The following is a 15,278-nucleotide window of genomic DNA, read 5'->3' as shown; positions in this document are numbered from 1 at the left end:
ACCATAGAATACTTGTAGCCCTTTTGTTTTACAAAATGTATTTTAAACAGAACTCATCTTGACGACGTGATTATTGAACTACAAACTCTTAATACTTGGAAAATGAAGACTATATATATATATATAAGTCGTCCATGTATTATAACAATAGAAAGCATCTTCAGTTTAGGCCATCTTAAATAAAACAGATTAATAATGATTAACATAAATTACAGCTAGAATGTAGTAACTAGAGGAAATGGAGTAAGTCAAAAGCACCCACCGTCAACTTTTTTCTGACCGAACTGTGAAATTTGTCTGTCGATCTTATAGCTCAGCTTCATTCCAAAAGTGCGAAGCACGTTTTTTATAGGAACGGGATTCAAACCATGAACCCTCGAATTCTCAGTCCGGACACGATGACAGCTAAGCCAAGGAACACCAATCCTACGAGAATGTTTAAAAACCACCATTGCTTATTCGCTTTATAAATAATGTTACTTTCTGTAATAATATTACAATGTAATGTTTAATATATATATTTATTTATTATTTTAATTTTTTATTACTTCTATTACTTCTTATTAAAAATGCCATTTTGAATTTTGGGATTAATAAATGGATTTAGAAACAACTTAAATCCCATATCACTCAGTATGGAGAAGTGATGTGAACCTTGTGTGAAACTGGTTATCTTCTACTTATAAAACAAAACACAGAAAAACAGGGACAATTGCAATATTCACATAATTTTCAAGAAACCGATGAAAAATTTTGTGAAATAAATTATCTTCTGAGTGTAACAAAACATAAGAAACAATAATAATGGAAGTAATTGAAATATTGACATAATTTGGTGAAAACCGGTGTAAACTTATGTAAAATCGTTTATTTTCTCAGTTCAACAAAAACATGTAATTTTCAAGCGTATCATTTTTGCGTGATTCGTTTATTACCAATGATCGTGTAATGAAACGTTCGTGCATAAATAGCTTCAGATGAATGTCTTTCTAAACCTGATGGGAACCATGTGATTCTAGGGTTAAAAGACCTGTAACCTCTCTTAACCACCAAACAGGCTTCAATAACACTTTGGGAAAATAAAATGAGTTCAAGGTTCAGTGGAATTTAATATAGTATAACAAAGAAATTAACCGTTAACCACGATAAATGTCAAAAATGCAAACAGGAAAACCGAGCTTTACGTTGCATCAGACCAGTTTTCATCCTTAGTAGTCAGTTATCTTCAATATTCCACCGAGGTCGTGTCTAAGTTGGTTTAAGCCTCACCAAAGTTAGAGATATCAATCAAAATCACATTCTAACGTATCTTTACAAAGACATCAGACTTATGATAAAGTGATTTCCAGTTAAGCTTTACTCGTCAGTACGCTTACCAGCTCTACCAGACTTAAGAAACAAGAGGAGATTATTACAGAATGTTCTATCTCTGTGCTCATGGACAGATTTTAACCATAATGTTTTTACTTTAATTATAAATTCTAGGATACATTTTTTTTTTCGGAAAATCCCCTTTATATTGTGCCGTAATGAGATCGACCTAAGCCTTTTCTGGTTTGTGTGATCGTTGTGTTGTGTCCCTCGGTGAGATAGCGGTAAATTTACGAACTAACAACGCTAAAATCCGGAGTTAATTTCCCCGCCATGGATACAGCAGATAATTCAATGTGGCTTTGCTCAAAAATAAACAAACTTTATGAAGTATTCCAAGTCAACCGCATCCAGAACAAGCTGGTAAATGATAGATACTTTGTAATATGGCTTGTGTACTGTAGACCATATCAATTAATACTCATTTTTTCAATTGGTTGGTAAAGTTTTGTAGATTTAGTCATTACCAATGTCAAGTTCATAATTGGTGTCCAACTTTTAAATTTAATTGAAAAGCTGCATTTTAAAGTGATTACTTTCAGGCTTAAAGTTTCGCATATGTAGAACAATCCTTTTTCAGTGACGGTTCCTTTAGAACAATCTTTTCTCAGATATTGTTCCTTACAATCCGAGGATTGTAATAATAATTACAATAATAATTGTAATAATAATCCGAGGCACGTCATGGCCAGGTGGTTAGGGTGCTCGACTCGTTATCTGAGAGTCACGGGTTCGAATCCCCCTTACACCAAAGATAATCGCTCTTCCAGCCATGGTTCGTTATAAGGTTACGATTAATCCCACTATTCGTTAGTAAAAGAGTAGCCCAGTAGTTCGCTGCGGGTGATGATGACTAGCTGGATTACCTCTAGTCTCACACTGCTAAATTAGGGACTGCTAGCTCAGATAGCTCTTGTGTTGCTTTCTTCGAAATTCAAAAAACAAACAAACTAAATAATGATCCGTTTTTAAGCAGAACCACAGTCAGTTCATTAGCATATTAAATTTTCATCAATGAAATCTTCAGATAGCAGGTAATATAAAGAATGTAAAAACTGGGAATAAAGTGTTAAAAAACCCAAGTTTAAAAAAAAACAAACAAAGTTTTAACGAAAGATTCAGACGCTTTGACGGTGGCTTCCGTCTTCGTCAGTGGTATGCCAATGGTACTAATTGTGGAATTTATATGTATATAGTAAACGTGATCCCCTTAGACTCAGATTAAAATAACATAGCGTGATATTCTATAGGGATTTGTACACTGGTACCATGAATCACGTTATTCTCCGACGTAGCAAATTCCAGAAATTCTCCAAATACGCGTGAAAATTTATTTTTGAGCTTGGTTACAATGGCACCGTTTTCCCAATCAGGAGCAGAACATTGTTTATCAGTATGTTTAACACATCGACTAAACTTTAGAACATTTTGAAGTTTGTGCTCCTGGAGATTATAATGATATTTTTATCAAACACCAACATACCAGCACATTTAATAAGCAGAAAATGCTGTAATTATAACCATTAAAAATTTTTAGTTCGTTTACGTTAGTTTACAATGCCTTGATGGAAGTTATACATAATAAGTACAGTAAATAATCGCGCCTGATTTCAGCGGAAATAAATGAATATCAACTTTTTTTCTACGAAAGCAGACTAAATCATTGTGAAGATTTGAAATAGTGACTCGATTTTTTAATGTGAAATTTCTTGATTAGAAGTCAGTTCTCACCCAGTGGGGCAGCGGTAACTTTATGAATTAACAACACTACAATTCGGGTTTCAATTCTGCACAGTGTAAAGAGCAAATAGCCCAGTTTGCTCTGAAAAAAACATCACACAAAAGAAAGTAAGTCATACGCTGTAGAGACGTCTATTTATTTGAGGTCCGGCATGGCCAGGTGATTAGAGCGCTCGACTCGCAATCTGAGGGTCGCAGGTTCGAATCCCCGTCACACCGAACATGCTTGCTCCTTCAGCGATGGGGACGTTATTACGTGATGATCAATCGCACTATTCGGTGGTAAAAGAGTAGCCCAAGAGTTAGCGGTGGGTAGTGACGCCTAGCCTCCTTTCCTCTAGTTTCACACTGCTAACTGAGGGACAGGTAGCGCTCGTGTAGCTTTACACAAAATTCAAAAACTAACAAAATTAAATCTTTAATGACTAGGTAAAACTTTATAACAGAAAAAGACAACAACCAAGGATTTGGCGTATAATAATAATTTCTGTCTTGTGTAGGAAATTAAACCAGGAATCCCCAAAATAGTTTTAATGTTCAACGTCATTATTTCTCCTCGACAGAAAATCGATAGTGAAATATAGTAGTTAGTTATTACTAGCGCATCGTCTTCCTTAGCGATAACTCATACTGATTTCGTTGATTACGAAATGATGAACTAATTCAAGTGATTGACACTAGGAATATTACTAGTTAATTGTCACAATATAAGAATATCTTACAAGAAATTATGGCGTTATTATATCTGCTAAGCTCATTACTATAACTATACTGATGAGCAAATTTTACCTTAATTTAAGAAGTGATATCAAAACACTGTATGTGCTATAAAGAACGGGTAAGCGTGATAAAAAAGTAAAAATTCTGGTTATTATGCTATCCAAACATCTAAACTCTAAGCTCCGTAGTAGAAGACTGGAAAACAAGAGTGTCTTTAATAATTCCAGTTGAAAACAATCCCACTAGATGACGTTAGAATGCTGATCATTTTATTAAAGATACTCTTCTCCCACACGTTTGAATTGATTGATTGAGCGTTTAGAATCAAGCACAAAACTACACAATGAGCTATTAGTGTTCATCCTACCACAAGTATCGAAATCCGGTTTCTGGCGGTGCGAGTCCACAGGCATTCCGCTGTGCCATTGGGGTGGGGTGGGGGTGTAGTACACATTTGGAAAACACTATATATTTGCATGTACAAAAACAAACCAATCGCGCGGCCTATAATTTGATTGTTTCGGTTCTGTAAAAAAAAGAGATGCTGTTAAATGTCATGATGAGTACGCAAGACAATGGATAATAGTAAGAATTTCTGTGTGGCAACATTGTTTGACATGGTTAGTCAATCTGATTCCTTAGAAGGTCGTTGTTGCTGTTTGTTACCATCTTACAATGTTGTATTTTCACCGTAGTGTACACACGTTCTTTTGTAGTTTTAATACAAAGAATTCACTACACTCTCAGTGCACAAAATGGGTTGAAGAAGCTGACAATGACTTCGGTGTTTTGACTGTATAATAGTGAAACTGAAGAAACCTTTACGATGAACTTGAATGTTCACCCGCCATCTGGCAATATATGTAAAGTAGTTTCGTGTTATACTTCTCGATGAATGAACTATAATATATGTGGACAGTTTTGAATATCTTATGGAGTTGTGGAGTTGAAAATTTGTGGGCTGAATTCAGCCGATTAACAAAATATCGCAAGCCAAACATGGAAGACTAACATTTTGAAATACTCAAAGAAGGATGGCAGTCATCACTCAGAAATATCTGTACAAACTCATTGAAAGATGTCCCATCGACGTGAAGCAGTACTGAAATTCAAAGGAATACTGACTATATATTAACTTTTTACAATGGTTTGTGTTATTATGAGTTTCATTTTTTACGTTCGATTATTGCAGAGAAACTTGTTTGGTTATTTTGTAGGTTAATAGAAATAAGAATAACTAAGAAACTACAGCGGATGCACAACACTTTTTATGAAAAATTGTAAATAAATCATGAAAAGTTCAGCTATTTACGATAGTTTGTTTTGAATTTCGCGCAAAGCTACTCGAGGGCCATCTGCGCTAGCCGTCCCTAATTTAGCAGTGTAAGACTAGAGGGAAGGCAGCTAGTCATCACCAGCCACCGCCAACTCTTGGGCTACTCTTTTACCAACGAATAGTGAGATTGACCGTCACATTATAACGTCCCCACAGCTTAAAGGGCCAGCATGTTTGGTGCGACCGGGATTCGAACCCGCGACCCTCGGATGACGAGTCGAACGCCTTAGCACGGTTGGCCATGCCGAGCCATATATGGTGCAGTCGGTAGGATTGCTATTTACGAAAAGCAATGTTAATATTACGATTGGAGATCATATCTCGTCGAGTTCATTCTACAAATATATAGTTTTTACATATTTCTCTGTTATCCAATTAAAGATATAAAAATTAACAACATTTTTCAGGGGGACCACTTTCTTTGTCTATCTCCTGTAAGTTACAAATTAATCAGTCTAGACACAATGAGACAAATATTACAAACTGAACTGGTCTATCATAAGCCAGAGGATAGGACATAGCTATCTCAAAATGACAATAATAAGCAGGAAGGTGGGAAGGGCTATCGAAATCTGATGTTATAAACTGGACAAAATAGTTAAAATTCGTTAGTTCCTAAAGACAGATAAAAGTGAGAAACGTTTGACATATATGAGATTTGTTGTACATAATCACCGGCTGGAATAGCGGTAAGTTTACGGAGTTACAACGCTAAAATCAGGGGCTCGACACAGCAGATTGTCCAATGTGGCTTTGCTATAGGAGAAACACACATAAACACATGTATATGTAATCGCAGCTAACGTTTACTCATTTTCTACACGTAATTGAAAATTATATATTAATAATCAATATACTTGAACACCTGAATATTACTTACAATTGAAGAAAACATTGTCCACAGCAGATAACCTTGCTAGTTATTACTGGTTATCAACTTTCTAAGAATATAACTAGTTTTTAATTCGGCATGTACGTACTCCACTATGGAAGTAAAAGTATAAGCCTCTTCCCGACGGAAAATTTGCGACTCGGGTAAGCTCTAAGCTCAGGAAATCTGAATAAAAACAAAAAATAAATGTTTTATTCCCACGTTTTACTCAAAGTGACGTTATTGGATATTGTTTAAGAATATCCTCTATCAACTTATTTTCCTTATCTAAGAGAAGAAGAGAGAAAGAATGCTATAACTAATATCTCTTGTTTTCATGTCAAAGTGAACTTTAAACAGACGTGAGCAAGCCAAAAATAGTGAAACACATTTTTAGCTCATCCCACTCTGCACTTTTGCCAAGAAAAGGGTAAATAACTCATTTCACGCTTACCATGAGAAAACTTGAGAAACAATCATTACACAACATTTCTTTCTGAATATAACATTCTGTACAACAACAAAACAATAATTATTTACTTATTTGTAATTGTTATAAAAATCGATAACCTACATACTTCAAAAAATATTAGAAAATAATAGGAGGTCTAAAGGAATGAATTAGAATACATTTGCGTGGTCAGCTCTAAAAAGGACTGAAATAGAAAACATTTACGTAGCGAGCTTTTAACAGGATTGAAATAGAATTTACATACACGGTTACCTTTTAACAGTATTGAAATAGAATATGTTTACATTGTTAGGTTTTAACAGGATTGAAATGGTGTATCTTTACATGATCATATTTTAAAATGAAATATTACTTCATGGTTAACTTTTAACAAGATTGAAATGGGCTATATTTATCATGTTGTCTTTCCGTGATACAATACTTTTATCCGTTACATGTTCCAGCATGGTTTTCCAATACTTCAGTCTTTAAATATTTGAGTGTATTTTACCAATGCGTCTATAGTTAAGCGTTACAGTGTGGTTTTCTAATGTTTCAGTCTTTAAACATTTTACTACAACTTTTCAGTGTAATTGTTTTAAACGCTCAAGTACCGTTTACCAGTACTCCCGTTTTAAATATTCCAGTACACTTTACTAGTACTCCCGTTTTAAATGTTCCAGTACACTTTACTAGTACTCCCGTTTTAAATGTTCCAGTACACTTTACCAGTACTCCCGTTTTAAATGTTCCAGTACACTTTACCAGCACTTCCGTTTTAAATGTTCCAGTACACTTTACTAGTACTCCCGTTTTAAATGTTCCAGTACACTTTACCTGTACTCCCGTTTTAAATGTTCCGGTACACTTTACCTGTAATTCCCGTTTTAAATGTTCCAGTACACTTTACCTGTACTCCCGTTTTAAATGTTCCAGTACACTTTACCAGTACTCCTGTTTTAAATGTTCCAGTACACTTTACCAGCACTTCCGTTTTAAATGTTCCGTTTTAAATGTTCCAGTACACTTTACGTTTTAAATGTTAGTACTAGTACTCCTGTTTTAAATGTTCCAGTACACTTTACCTGTAGTACACTTTACTTCCTGTTTTAAATGTTCCGGTACACTTTACCTGTACTTCCGTTTTAAATGTTCCAGTACACTTTACCAGTACTCCCGTTTTAAATGTTCCAGTACACTTTACCAGCACTTCCGTTTTAAATGTTCCAGTACACTTTACCAGCACTTCCGTTTTAAATGTTCCAGTACACTTTACCTGTACTCCCGTTTTAAATGTTCCAGTACACTTTACCAGTACTCCCGTTTTAAATGTTCCAGTACACTTTACCAGCACTTCCGTTTTAAATGTTCCAGTACACTTTACTAGTACTCCCGTTTTAAATGTTCCAGTACACTTTACCAGCACTTCCGTTTTAAATGTTCCAGTACACTTTACCAGTACTCCCGTTTTAAATGTTCCAGTACACTTTACCAGCACTTCCGTTTTAAATGTTCCAGTACACTTTACTAGTACTCCCGTTTTAAATGTTCCAGTACACTTTACCAGTACTCCCGTTTTAAATGTTCCAGTACACTTTACCAGCACTTCCGTTTTAAATGTTCCAGTACACTTTATCAGTACTTCCGTTTTAAATGTTTCAGTACACTTTATCAGTACTTCCGTTTTAAATGTTCCAGTACACTTTACCAGCACTTCCGTTTTAAATGTTCCAGTACACTTTATCAGTACTTCCGTTTTAAATGTTCCAGTACACTTTACCAGTACTCCCGTTTTAAATGTTCCAGTACACTTTACCTGTACTTCCGTTTTAAATGTTCCAGTACACTTTACTAGTACTTCCGTTTTAAATGTTCCAGTACACTTTACCAGAACTCCCGTTTTAAATGTTCCAGTACACTTTACCTGTACTTCCGTTTTAAATGTTCCAGTACACTTTACCTGTACTTCCGTTTTAAATGTTCCAGTACACTTTACCTGTACTCCCGTTTTAAATGTTCTGGTACACTTTACTAGTACTCCCGTTTTAAATGTTCCAGTACACTTTACCAGCACTTCCGTTTTAAATGTTTCAGTACACTTTATCAGTACTTCCGTTTTAAATGTTCCAGTACACTTTACCAGTACTCCCGTTTTAAATGTTCCAGTACACTTTACCAGTACTCCCGTTTTAAATGTTCCAGTACACTTCACCTGTACGTTTTAAATGTTTCCTGTTTTAAATGTTCCAGTACACTTTACCAGTACTCCCGTTTTAAATGTTCCAGTACACTTTATCAGTACTCCTGTTTTAAATGTACCAGTACAGTTTACCAATACTCCTGTTTTAAATGTTTCAATACACTTCACCAGTACTCCAGTTTTAAATGTTCCAGAACAGTTTACTAATACTCCTGTTTTCAATGTACCAGTACTACTGTTTTAAATGTACCAGTACTCCTGTTTTAAATGTTCCAGTACTCCTGTTTAGTCAATCTTTAACATCCTATTGTTGTGTATTTATTATTTCAGGACTACGTTGGATCAGCTGTAGAAACTTTGTCCATTCACATTAAAGATCATATTTAGATCACATGGACGGTGAGATCCCAAGTTGTATATCATGACTGTAAAGCTCATTTCTAATTTGTCATTTCTAAATAATCGGGAAGGGATGTTAATGATAAAATAATTATTACTCGTCAAACAAGGGACATCAGAATAAATATGTTTTCCTGTTAATATACTCTTCAAAAAAAAAAACGCAAAAGGCCAAATTTGAGACATATTGTTAACAAGTTTATTCTGGGTAGTTCTGTATGACATGTATGAAACTTTGCACATTCACTGCTGAACATCCAAAGTCTGCAAAGGCGAAGTCCACGCTCACTAGTTGAAGTTTAACGTCACTCAACGTCAATAACGAGTATGCTCCCCGTGAGCATCAATAACTGCTTGGCATCTCCTGTCCATGGAAGCGATGAGATGACGAATCACATCCTGTGGAATGGCTGTCCACTCAGCCTGCAAAGCTGCTGCAAGCTGAGGTAGAGTCTGCGGTTAAGGTTGTCGCCGTCGCAGACGTTGATCCAACTCGTCCCAAAGATGTTCGATGGAGTTTAAATCTGGTGATCTGGAGGGCCACGGAAGAACGTTGATGTTGTGGTGTCTCAAGAAGACAGTGGTGAATTGGGCTGTGTGAGGACGGGCGTTTTCATGTTGAAAAACGTCGTTGACGTTCACCATGATGGGTAGCACATGGAGCCTAAGAATCTCGTACGGTCTGATCGGAAATCCTATGCAGCCCTGGTATGGTTGAGGCAGTAGACGTCGCAGTGGTGGTCCTATCTCGAAGGTGACGTAACCGGATGTTGCGATCTTGTGCGGGCGTGGTCACACGAGGTCTGCCAGATCGTGGACGGTCACGAGTTGATCTATGTTGTTGGTGACGATTCCATAGCCTTGTGATGGTGCTTGGGTGGACATTCACAGCTCTGGCAACATCTGATCGAGATTCGCCTGCGTCCTAGCGACCAATGGCGTTGTTGCGTTGTGTTTCAGTCAGTCTTGGCGTAACTGTATTGCGTGTCGGTGGCTTAACACTGAGCTATGGAAACCGAAAACCCGTCACCTTTATAGGGATTTTGCACATGTTGCACTTGCAGAACATGCAGATCTCTCAAACAAATTTATTGGACACGAATGCGTTTTGGGAAAAATCCGATGTTTTCCTCCGTTTTCAAAGTGCACAACTTTTATTGTCATTTTGGTCTGACAATCAGTGCCTTAACACGTGTAACATCACATACTCTGAGCTTGTAACGTTATTACATATATTTCTCTTTAAAATAACAAAAATATCCTTTTGCGTTTCTTTTTTTGAAGAATATATAAGTGTAAGTAAATCAAACGTAATCTGTGATTTCTTTTCTTACGAGTAACGTTGTTATAGCTATCATCTTCTTGTATTTATATATTAGTGAACTTTAATTAGATGTTATTATTGCTTTATTGTTATTATTTATTTGCGTACGTATACGATATACGCAATTTAAAAATTAGGACACTTTTCGAATTATGTTCATGATATGATACATGCACACATACACCTCATAACACGAACTGGAACATGTTGTTAATTTTCCTTTCTTACGTACCTTTCATTTTGGTTTAGTTTTTTCTTTTCTTTTCATATAATAAACGGCTCCTCTTTGGCCTCCAGGTAACTACTAGTGGCAAGTCTTACGACTTATAACACTTAAAATAGGGTTCGACACTCGCGCGAGTCAAAACATAGGTAGCCCATTATGTAACTAGCTAACGATAACGTATCAGTAGGACATTCAACTTCACAACTAAATTTTAAGGGTTTGGGGAATGCTATTAATAGTCTACCATTTCGTTGCTTTTAATAGCGCATGTCTTGTATTTTAGAAAAAAAACTGCTTATTCAACATGGAAAATACACACACACACACAAAATAAACAAAGACAAAGACGGTCTACTTCAAGCCAAGCTTTTAAAACCTAAGCTCAACCAAAACAATCAATTCTTTCAGTACAAATGTGTTTCCAAGAAGACACTAGTTGATGGAAATGGGAAATATCATGACCCGTTTGAAAGACTGAAGATTACAGTAAGTTTTCTTTTGAATAACCTTATTACTCAAGTATCATTTAGTTTAATATCTTCCCTCTCCGAAAAACACAACTTTATTACTTGTTATGTAGCTCTTTTGGTCATTCTTCTGTTATTAGAAATTGTATTATATCTTAATGTTATGTCAATATATGCCCCACCTTTTGGTCTAAGTACTTCACATTAAACATTAGTAACTACATATTTGTTAAACAGACGTATGCTATTACATCCAGATTGAAACTAATAGACATCTGTGCTAATTCTATGTCTTCTAACTCACTTGATCCAACAGCGAGACTAGAAGTCGTGTGTTGGGTTATTTAAAACGTTTGGTGTGCGAGCTAAATCACTTGATTCACATAAGAATTATGGTAACCACATGCGTTAATCACATAGTAATTCATATTAACTTATGATAAGAACAGGTTACGTACTTAGATTAACAAATAACAGAATAATCAACATGGTAACTAGCATAAGTAATTAAATATACTGTTTTACTTCCTTATTAATATTAAAAATGCATTGTTTCGTTGTTAACAGTATTTTCGGCTGTAAGCCTAGTAATATCTCACGAGATTCATGTTTAGAAGGTTTAGGTTAGTCTAAAATACATATATTAAGGTACGATTACAAAAATAATCTCTACAAAAAAGTATAATGCTCAAAAAGTAAAAATAATAAAGCTAGACATATTGAAAACCCTTACGAATATTGTTAATGACTGTAACGTTTAAGCGAAAAATACGCAATACTTTAATCATGAACTACACCACTCGCCAAAATCTTAAGGCCAATGAACATAAAGAAAAAATATACATTTTGCGTTGTTAGACTCAACCACTTATTTAAGTAGAGCTTCGAAAGATGAAAATAAGAAAAGGGAAAATAAAAATAAACTTTTTTAGCATTTAATAGGGAAAATATGAACACTATGAAATTAGCCTAAATACTAGCTGGTCAAAAGTTGAAGACCATACCAAAAAGAAGTCCTAAACAGGGTATGAAATGCCCAATATGAGGTCTCGGTAGTGAGTTGCACGGCCGTCATTGCAAAAAACTTCAAACATTTGCTTTAGCATGATCGATATAAGCGTTTGCAGAAGACTGGCTGGAATTTTATTCCAAGTAATGAAGATGGCTTCACGAAGATTATGCACTATTTGGAATTGACGTCCATTTCTATAGACTTCCCTTGCCATCCACCCCCAAACATTTTCAATGGGGTTCAGTTTGGGCGAACACGCTGGATTGTCCAAAAGAATCACGTTATTTGCCATGAAAAAGTCCTTTGTCCTGCGGGCATTGTGGATTGCAGCAGTATCCTGCTGAAAGATCCAATCATTTTCACATAAGCGAGGACCTTCAGTCAATAAGAATGCTCTCTCCAACGTGCCAATGTAGCCACCTGCTGTTTGACGCCCCTGTATAGCCTGAAACTCTGTTGTTCCATAGAAGGAGAAAGCATCCCAGATCATAATGGAACCTCCTCCACTGTGTCGTGTAGAAAATATCTCCGGTGGGATATCCTTATCGTGCCAGTAACGTTGGAAACCATCTGGACCATCCAGGTTACATTTTTTGTCATCAGAGAACAAAACCTTCATCCACTTTTCTACGTCTCATGTTTGGTGCTTCTCAGCAAAGTTTAACTGAGCTGTTTCGTAGTGTGAAAGGAGGCATGGCCTTTGAAGACGTTTACAGTTTTTAAAGCCTTTCTCTTGTAGATGCTGTCTTATTGTTCTTGAGCTGCATTCTGCGTCCGTAAGAGCCTTAATCTGGTTCGACGATCGGCTGATGTGTTGCCGGACAACCCGTCGAATCCTCCTGCTCAACGCCGGCGAAATTTTCTTGGGCCGACCACTTAAAATTTTCGTTCCGTATCCCTTAGGGTCTTTTAAGAAATTTGCAACAGCAGTTTTACTACGCTCCATCTCACCAGCAATGGCACGTTGAGAGAGACACTTCTCCCACGTTCTAAACTCTGTCAACGTTTTAGCTTTTGCCATGTTTTACCCAATGTAACACAGGAGATGTCAGTGGGAGATGTTGATAACACTAATGCTTGAACACAAATAACTAAATTTCGTTACGTGTTTACCGATTAACGCTTCGTTTCAGTATGGTCTTAAACTTTTGACCAGGTGGTATTTAAGATAATTTCATAGTGTTCATATTTTCCCTATTAAATGCTACAAAAGTTTTTTATTTTTATTTTCCCTTTTCTTATTTTTATCTTTCGAAGCTCTACTCAAATAAGTGGTTGAGTCTAACAACGCAAAATGCATATTTTTTCTTTATGTTCATTGGCCTTAAAGTTTTAGCCAGCAATGTTAAGTACACCAGTATCGCCTAGCGGCAAATATGGTACTAGAATTAATTGCAGTAAACAAAATCATTGGAAAAATGTACATATTACGTGAGACATTTTAAACAGGAATAAACTACACGAAGTAAGTTGGTGAGATGCTAGCTTATTTAAAGTGATTAATCATTTTAGTATGGAGATCACAGAAAACTGCAGTCTTTCAATAATAAGTTGTACTACAATAATATTTTATATTTGTATTTTTTTATATTAATATCTTGTTATGCTTAGAACAAACACTGGAGTAAATAGAATAGTGTAAAACATATTATAAAAGTTTAAAAAACGAGTTTTTTTGTCAAACTTGGCTTTAAATATGGTTTTAGACACAAACAATTGGAATTTATCAGACAGCAGGCTAGTAACAAAATGTGTAATACTAGAGGGAAGGCAACTAGTCATCACCACCCATCGCCAACTCTTGGGTTATTATTTTATCAACGAATAGTGGAATTGATCATAACATTCTAACGCCCCCACTGCGTTAAGAAAAGAAGTGTTAACTCTCACCCATGAACAGCTAAATTTAGCTCATAAACTTTCAAATAACAGTGACATGGGCTGTTTATTTCACTGTTCTTTAGAATGCGCTTTAAAAAGCGGTTAATTTGATCTTTATGTAGGTCTTACTTGGCTACTAGCGAAGAATGTTCGGTGACGAAGCAATTCAAAATATGTACAACGTTTTGCAAAGGTATTTCCCAATAAAGTTACAAAAAAACATATAATATTAAAATAAAAGTTTTACTCAGTACAAACAACTTAGTCTTCTGAGTTTTATTCATAAAGTTTCTGTGTTTAACAGTTCATATTTTATGGAAAGAAAATTAGGTAGTTTTAATAATTTAATTTTATGAGATTTATTTTTAAAAAATTCTCTGTTCGAGATTTCACGTTTTATTATGTTAATACTGACACTATTAAAAAGTTTTTTAAGGTAGTACACGGAACCTACTTTTCTTGTTTATTTGAGAATTTCATGCTAAGCCACGTGCATAATCGTCCTTAATATCTAAATAGTAGATAAGAGGGAGGTATTTAGCGAACGACCCTAGCGGTACTCTTGTTTGACCAAACTGTTTTAATATTTCTACATTATTACACGGTTGATGAAGGTAGGAAATCAATCAGAACCAATCTTAGGACTTCTCCAATAACAAGTGCGGAAACTATGCAGAAGTAAATGCTTATCTTTCTAAGCTAAAAAAGAAAGACATACTTCAGACCAACTATCTTTAATTATAAATAAAAAAACGTTTTTTATAAAATATGAATCTACAGTACTTTGTCATTGTAAGGGACTATTATACTTTATAGCATAACATTTGGAAAACAACACCTTTAAGACCCTTTAGGAATAGTTGATACGACATATTTTTAAAAATGATACCCTTTAACAATGATCGATATAAAATACATAATAATTAGAACCTTTGGTGATGTTCCATATGAAATGCATAAAAATAATTTGTTTTGATAATTATTTGCATAAAATACATAACAATGATAAGAACATTTAACAAAGATCTGTAGATACCATACAAAATATTTTAAGTAGATTGTCAAAAGGCACGTGATAAAAGCGCTATTTAAAAAGTAATTTTTCTCACACGTTTAACCAATTAAATTAATATATTTATTTTTACACAAAAGTAAACTAAAATAAAATAGTATATACTGTCAATATTTCGTTCTTTAGATATACGTGTTGTTGTTCTTACCTTTTGGAACTTTTTTAAGGCTTATTAATTCCGTGGTTCCATCAAATAGTATGTGTATGT

The 15,278-nt window shown here is 35.2% G+C and overlaps 1 protein-coding gene and 1 long non-coding RNA gene across 7 annotated transcripts in view; one reads left to right on the top strand and one right to left on the bottom strand.

The window, feature by feature from the left end:
• The window catches only part of LOC143226358 (uncharacterized), a 29,338-nt gene extending 18,513 nt beyond the window's left edge, over positions 1-10,825 (bottom strand). Inside the window, exons 1-3 of one of the 2 annotated variants that reach the window (XR_013014560.1) lie at positions 10,645-10,825; positions 6,048-6,224; positions 263-426 (exon numbers count right to left, since the gene is read on the bottom strand). This is a non-coding gene — a long non-coding RNA (uncharacterized LOC143226358). Of the gene's footprint in view, positions 1-262; positions 427-6,047; positions 6,363-10,644 lie in introns of those variants that run through there. The other variant, XR_013014558.1, reaches the window with a different exon arrangement.
• Positions 10,826-11,016: 191 nt separating this feature from the next.
• The window catches only part of LOC143226355 (uncharacterized), a 59,574-nt gene continuing 55,312 nt past the window's right edge, over positions 11,017-15,278 (top strand). Inside the window, exon 1 of one of the 5 annotated variants that reach the window (XM_076457222.1) lies at positions 11,017-11,124. The gene's annotated coding sequence lies outside the window, so the exon portion shown is untranslated. The remainder of the gene's footprint in view (positions 11,125-15,278) is intronic. The other 4 variants (XM_076457226.1, XM_076457223.1, XM_076457227.1 and 1 more) reach the window with 4 other exon arrangements.

Source organism: Tachypleus tridentatus, chromosome 9 (assembly GCF_004210375.1).
Source record: "Tachypleus tridentatus isolate NWPU-2018 chromosome 9, ASM421037v1, whole genome shotgun sequence".
Taxonomy (NCBI): Eukaryota; Metazoa; Arthropoda; class Merostomata; order Xiphosura; family Limulidae; genus Tachypleus; species Tachypleus tridentatus.
This window is presented reverse-complemented; position numbering and strand designations above follow the sequence as displayed.